Genomic DNA, 7,368 nt, shown 5'->3' on the forward strand with positions numbered 1-7,368 from the left:
AATCCCCTCAGACCTCAGCCAGCGGGCTCCCACGGGACCGCAGAGCCCAGCTTCAGGCCCAGGGCCTGAGGCAAAAGCCTATCCAGCTATCCTTTGCGTTCGCAGCTTTCACGGTTGCAGAAGAGCAGAATCGGGTCCTCTATCCCGGGGAATAATTTTCTTTTAGCTCCAGGTAAAGCGGCCAGGCACCAATGTGATTTATATATAAAGCCGGGCAAAAACGTTACAAACACCCCTAAATTTTTCACACCTTTACAGAATGTCTCCTGTTAATTTAAGTACATTTTCTTTTTGAGCCTGAGAACCAGCCGTCTCAGAGCAGAGTTGAAAGAAGCTGAACTTCTCAGCCAAGCCAAAATTTTGAACCAGATGCCCCTCACTTGCCCCTTAACCTTGGACTCACACTCATTGATCTTGATCATTGGGGTGAGAGGCTGTTTCACACCTTCAACAATACCCAGTACATGATAGTTATTTAATGATAGTTGTTTTGAAATTGAGGAATTATATTTGATATTACTAAGTCTTCTTGTTAACCTGCCCTTGTAAGGATAAACTCACCTCAGATACTAGAACTGGGGGACCCACCATTTTCTGCACGAGCTTACAGTGCCCAAGAGTTGGTCTAAGCCTGCCTCCTTGAATTTGGGCGCCTTTGCATACTGCTTCCATGAGCTGGACCCACCAATGGAATAACTTACGGCAAAGTGGTGTCAACAGAAGTTCACTACCACCAACATAATAATGACAAAAGCCCCAAATTGGGAGTATGGAAAGAGGAAAAACTATTCAAGAGAATAGTTTGCAAACTCAGGAAATGAAGCCTCAGGTGGAAACCTGAAGTACACCCCCAGAGACAAAGGGGTGTGTGTGTGTGTGTGTGTGTGTGTGTGTGTATGTGTGTGTGTGTATATATATATATATATATATATATATATATATATATATATAATATTTTTAATTGATTACAGAGAGAAAAAGGGAGGAGAGAGAGATGAAAACATCAATGAGAAAGAAACATGAATCTGGCATGCCCCCTACTGGCGATCGAGCCTGTAACCCAGCCTGTGGCCTGACCTGGAATGGAACCTGCGATGGTGCTCAACCAATTGAGCCCACCCCCTGCATGAAGAGGCTACTTTTTATACATTTTATTTATTGACTAGAGGCCCGATGCGCAAAGATTCGTGCAAGAATGGGCCTTCCTTCCCCTGGCTGCCGGCACCGCCTTCACTCCAGCCAGAGCCACCTTTTCGCTCCGGCCTGGAGCCGCCTTGCCGCCTTCCCACACTGCCCAGAGGCCCAGAGCGGTTGGGGTGGTACAGAATGCCTGCATCAATGGCGATGATGCAAGTGTCCCACCCTGCCCCCGACCGCTCGGCGCCCGCATATGCAAATTAACCCACCATCTTTGTTGGGTTAATTAGCATACACAGTCCTGATTGGCTGATGGGTGTCACGAAGGTATGGTCAATTTGCATCTTACTCTTTTATTAGTGTAGAGGAAGGGGGGGAGAGAAAAACATCCATTGTTGTTCCACTTATTTATGCATTCATTGATTGATACTTATATGTGCCCTGACCAGAGATCAAACCCACACCTTGGCATGTTGGGTCATGCTCTAACCAACTTTTTATATATATATAATTGATTTTTTACAGAGAAGGAGGGAGAGGGATAGAGAGTTAGAAACATCGATCAGCTGCCTCCTGCACTCCCCCTACTGGGGATGTGCCTGAAACCAAGGCACAAGCCCTTGACCGGAATTGAACCTGGGACCCTTCAGTCCGTAGGCCCATGTGTCAAACCAGTTAGGGCCATAGTCCACTTTTTATAGAGAAAGTTCCTGCCCTGTTCCCTGATTGGCCCATTTTATGCAAATGAGGAATTCAAATTTACATAGTCTGGTCCAAATAGCACTCTCCTCATTGGTTAGAATCACATGTTCTGATTGGTCTTTATGGAGCTGCTCTGACTGGTCCATAAAGATGCAAATGAAGATACAGCAGTGCAGCTCTTAGCTCATTGGTTAAAAGACAATACCAGAAACTCCTATAAGGGTTGGTGTTAGGAGCACAGTACAGGAATCTAAAGGTTCAGTTTATAGCTTTTCCCTAAAATGCAGTGTGCATGACAGGCCTCTGTCAACAATGGCACTAGACTTTAGTTATCAGATTGTGCCCAGTTAACTATGAGTCCTTCCTGGCAGATATATTGTTTTTTTAATATATCCATAATGGCAGAGCCTTTGTCCTTCTCCACCTAAGCTGGTATTTCTGAAGTTGAGGGTATAGGATGGTGGTTTTTTGGACTGTACCACCTCCAATGAGACCCTTTCTTGTAACCAAATTCCCAGTGGTATTCTTCTCTATATTTACTAAATATTTTGTGCTAAATTTGGTATGTGAATTAGTGCATTTAATGTTCCTGACAACTCCATGGGGTAGGTATTATTCTCCTTTTCCTATGGGAACAAGAATGAATTCCCTTATATATCCACAGAAGAGTGTTCAAAATCTGGAAAGTAACATTGAAATGATACTATTATCTACAGACTTTATTAAGGTGTTATCAATTGTTCTGATAATATTCTTTATAGCAAAAGAAAATTCAAAATCATACAAGCTTTGCATTTAGTTTTTAAACTCCTTTAATCTGAAATAGTTCCTAGCTATTATAATTCATGATATTGTCATTTTGTTTTTTGTTTTTGTTTTTTCACATTGTCATTTTGAAGAGTACAGGCCATTTATTTGTAGAATGTCCCTCAATTTCAGTTTAATCATACTTAGATTTAGGCTATACACTTTTGGCAGGAAGACTACGGAAGTGATGCTGAGTTCTTGGTATATAATATGAAGAGGTATATACTGCCCAATAGTTTCATTACTGCCAAGGCTGACTTTGATTGATCAACCAGGTTTTCTCTGCTATAAAATTTCTAGTTGACCCTTTGTAGTTGTTTTTTTTTTTTTTTTTTTTTTTACGTGTTTAGTGGAGCATAGCCAGTTTGGCTCAGTGGATAGAGTGTCAGCCTGCAGACTGAAGGGTCCCAGGCTCGATTCCAGTCAAGGACACATGCCTGGGTTGCAGGCTCAATCCCCAGTAAAGGGCATGCAGGAGGCAGCCAATCAATGATTCTCCCTCATCATTAATGTTTCTATGTTTCCCTCTCTGTTCCTCTCTGAAATCAATAATAATAAAAAATAAACACCATCCAAAGAGGATCACTATTAACATTAAAAAAAAGTGTTTAGCCCTGACTGGTTTGGCTCAGTGGATAGAGCATCGGCCTGCGGACTGAAGGGTCCCAGATTCGATTCCAAGCAAGGGCATGTACATTGGTTGTGGACACATCCCCAGTGGGGGGTGTGCAGGAGGCAGCTGATGGATGTTTCTCTCTCATCGATGTTTCTAACTCTCTATCCTTCTCCCTTCCTCTCTGTAAGAAAATCAATAAAATATATATATTTTTTAAAAAATTGTCCATTCATGCCTATGGGGGAAAATGCCTACCTAGTAGAGTTTAATATTTGTTTAGAGTTCTTTTTGTCTTTAACCTGAAGGCATGTGCTCTAAATACTATATTCAAAAGTTACTTAAGTTCATTGATTTTATTTTTTCTCACCCTTAAGTATGTGTCTCTTTTTTTACTGAAGCACTTTATTTTTTCTCACAATGACTTGTTATTGGAGCCTAATGTTCTCACATGACAGTAGAAAACCAAAACTTGTTATCTCTTAAAGAACTGAAAATTGTGTACAAAAATTTTACATAAATGAAAAGGATGAATTGCCCAGCTGATGTAGTTCAGTGGATTGAACGTCTTCCCGTGAACCAAGAGGTCCTGGATTTGGTTCCCAATCAGGACACATGCCCAAGTTGTGGGCTCAATCCATGGTAGGGGGTGTGTGGGAGGCAGCCTATGGATGTATCTCTCTCAAAGATGTTTCTATCTCTCTCCTCTCTGAAATAAATAAAAATCTATTTTTTTAAAAGCATCAGGTTTAAAAAAAAAAAGAGGATGAATAAATTTAGAGGTGAAAATGCAAATTATTTTCCAACTTAAGGCAAGAAACAAGCATCCCAGGTATTCTGGCAGGAAAACATCAGCTAAGAAAGGTATAGGTTCTCTAGATCCATCTCCTGCCCTGCTTCTTGAGCATAAGCAGATTTATACCTGAGCCCATGCCCTACCCACACTCCTTGCTTTCCAACCCTAAGCCCTCTTAGCCTGGTGTCACAACCTAATGAAAAGGGTCTTGCTCCTTTTTTTTTTTTTTTCTTGTCTTGCTCCTTTTTTAAAGTACTATCATTTGTTTTTGAACCATTAACTTACATGTGACTGTATTACAACATGTAATTCTCAAAACAGGAATCTGCTTTTCAAGCCAGTAAAATAAAAAAAAAAAAGATAAGTTTTTAGAAACTAAATTTCCTATTTAGTGAGGTAGCACTGTGATAAAGCGTGAAATACTATTTTTGAGGTCATCATAAGATTAGTCATTCTCAATGTCTAATTGATTCCCTAATAGTTAAACCTTTTTTAAAAAACTATATTTTTATTGATTTTTAGAGAGAGAGTAAAGGAGAGGGATAGAGAGATAGAAACTTTCCAAGCCTTAAACTCTCCCAACACCATCAGACTAGCAGGACAGAAATGACAGCTGGTTCAGGACTCATGCCAGCCTCTAAAGAAATCCTGGAATAGGCAGCTTCTGCAGGTTAGTACCCTGAACAAATCAGAAATGCATGGTCTCCCCAATTTTCACCAAGCCATTGGATTTCTCTTGCACAGTCATGTTTTCGTTTCGGCCACCAAGTGACCAACCATATGTACAGGAGTTTAAATCATAAATATGACCCTAACTTGTTTGGCTCAGTGGATAGAGCGTTGGCCTACGGACTGAAGGGTCCCAGGTTCGATTCCAGTCAAGGGCACATGCCTGGGTTGTGAGTTCGATCCCCAGTAGGTGGTGTACAGGAGGCAGTCGATCAATGATTCTCTCTCATCAGTGATGTTTCTTTATATACATATATATAAAACTGATTTTTTACAGAGAATAAGGGAGAGGTATAGAGAGTTAGAAACATCGATGAGAGAGAAACATCCATCAGCTGCCTCCTGCACACCCCCCACTGGGGATGTGCCCGCAACCATGGTACATGCCCTTGACCGGAATCGAACCTGGGACCCTTCACTCTGCAGGCCGACTCTCTATTCACTGAGCCAAACCGGTTAGGGCTTCAGTGATGTTTCTATCTCTCTCTCTCCCTTCCTCTCTGAAATCAATAAAAAATATTTTTAAAAAATCATAGATATGTTCAGGGTATTAAAACACGTACCAAGGGAACAGTTAACTTGAATACAAGATCAGGTACAAGCTTCAAGGACAATTTCTTTGCAAAGGCTTATTCCAGTTCCATGAGGCCAGCACGAGGTGTATACATTTGCTAGGGCAAACTCAGACTTGATCAACTCATGCAGCAAATGCTACTCATCTGCCTGCAGTATGTTTATAAGCATTTGCAGTGGACAGTGGACGGGCTTTGTCGTACTCTTGCTGATCTACATCTGCTGGAAGGTGTACAGTGAGGCCAGAATGAAGTCATTGATCCACATCGAGTACTTGTTCTTTGGCAGGGCAATGATCTTGATCTTGATCACAGCCAGGGCTGTAATCTCCTTCTGCATCCTGACGGCAATGCTGGGTTACATGGTGGTCCTACAGACAACATTGTGTTGGCATACATGTCTTTCCTTATGTCAACATTACACTTCATGATAGAGTTGAATGTGGTCTCTTGGATGCCACAGGACTCCATACCCAGGAAGGAGGGCTGAAAGAGTACTTCCGGACACTGGAACCCCTTGCTGATGGTGATCACCTGCCCCTCAGGCTTGCAGCTCTTCTCCAGTATGCACGCGGACACTGCAGTGGCCATCTCCTGCTCGAAGTCCGGGGCTACATAGCAGAGCTTCTCCTTGATGTTACGCATGATTTCCCATTCACTGTGGTAGTAAAAGTGTAGCTACACCCCATGAGGATCTTCAGTGAGATAGTTGGCCAAGTCCCAGCCAGCTAGGTCCAGACACAGGATAGAGCAGTGGTCGGCAAACTCATTAGTCAACAGAGCCAAATATCAACAGTACAACGATTGAAAATTCTTTTTTGAGAGCCAAATTTTTTAAACTTAAACTTCTTCTAACGCCACTTCTTCAAAGTAGACTTGCCCAGGCCGTGGTATTTTGTGGAAGAGCCACACTCAAGGGGCCAAAGAGCTGCAGTTTGCCGACCACAGGGATAGAGTATGGGAGGAAGTAGACCTCATTGTTGGGCATAGTGTGGCCAGAGGCATACAGGGACAGCACAGCCTGGATGGCCATGTACATGGCCTTAGTGTTAAAGGTCTCGAACATGATCTGAGTCATCTTCTCATGGTTGGCCTTGGGGTTCAGAGGAACCTCGGTCAGCAGCACAGGATGTTCCTCGGGGGCCACAAGCAGCTTGTTGTAGAAGGTGTGGTGCCAAATCTTCTCCATTTTCATGTCATCCAAAACGGTGAGGACACTGTGCTTGCTCTGGGCCTTGTTGCCCATATAGCTGTCCTGCCCCATGCCCACCGTGATGCTGGTGTTGGGGGTATCTGGCAATGGAAGGAAACACAGCTGGGGAGGGGTGGAATCATCCCCAACAAAGCCAGCTCAGCACAGCCATAGCCATTGTTGATGATATCTCTTCTTCCATGGCGATTGGAGGAGGAGACAACAGTCTTGGAGAATGGAATAGCACAGAGCACAGCTGCAAGAGGACTGTGGGCCTGCTGCAGCAAGTGAGAACAAGTGTGTTTGTTATTCATTTGAAATGTGCTTTGGTTCTGTTTGTATTAAATTTTAGGACTTTTTCCTCCCATCGTGGAGATTTTACTTAATTTTTCAAATACGTAAAAGAATGGCATGGTTCCAAAAGGCAGATCTGTACAAAAAGGTATATTCAACCCTGACCGGTTTGGCTCAATGGATAGAGCATCGTCCTGCAGACTGAAGGGTCCTAGGTTCAATTGCAGTCAAGGGCATGTACCTTGGTTGCAGGCACATCCCCAGTAGGGGGCGTTCAGGAGGCAGTTGATCGCTCTTGTTCGCTCTCTTTGATGTTTCTAACTCTATCCCTCTCCTTTCCTCTCTGTAAAAAAACCAATAAAATATACCTTTTTTAAAAAAGGTATATTCAGAGAAGTATCTTCTCCCCTGTCCCCTCCTTCCTGTCCTTGCAATTCCTGCCCAGTGCCTGCTGGTAATCAATCTCAGTTCTCTCTGCTTTTTCCTTCCTAGGTTTCTTAATACTCAAGTGAGGAGGCAAATGTGT

General features: G+C 42.8%; 1 pseudogene across 1 annotated transcript; it reads right to left on the reverse strand.

Moving 5' to 3' along the window:
* Window positions 1–5,570: 5,570 nt before the first annotated feature.
* LOC308252680 (actin, cytoplasmic 2-like) lies at window positions 5,571–6,620 on the reverse strand (annotated as a pseudogene). Its single transcript has 2 exons — window positions 6,303–6,620; window positions 5,571–6,097 (listed from the first exon to the last, which is right to left on the reverse strand). The product of its transcript is annotated as an actin, cytoplasmic 2-like (transcript).
* Window positions 6,621–7,368: the final 748 nt, after the last annotated feature.

This window comes from Plecotus auritus, assembly GCF_963455305.1.
Source record: "Plecotus auritus genome assembly, chromosome: 7".
NCBI lineage: Eukaryota > Metazoa > Chordata > Mammalia > Chiroptera > Vespertilionidae > Plecotus > Plecotus auritus.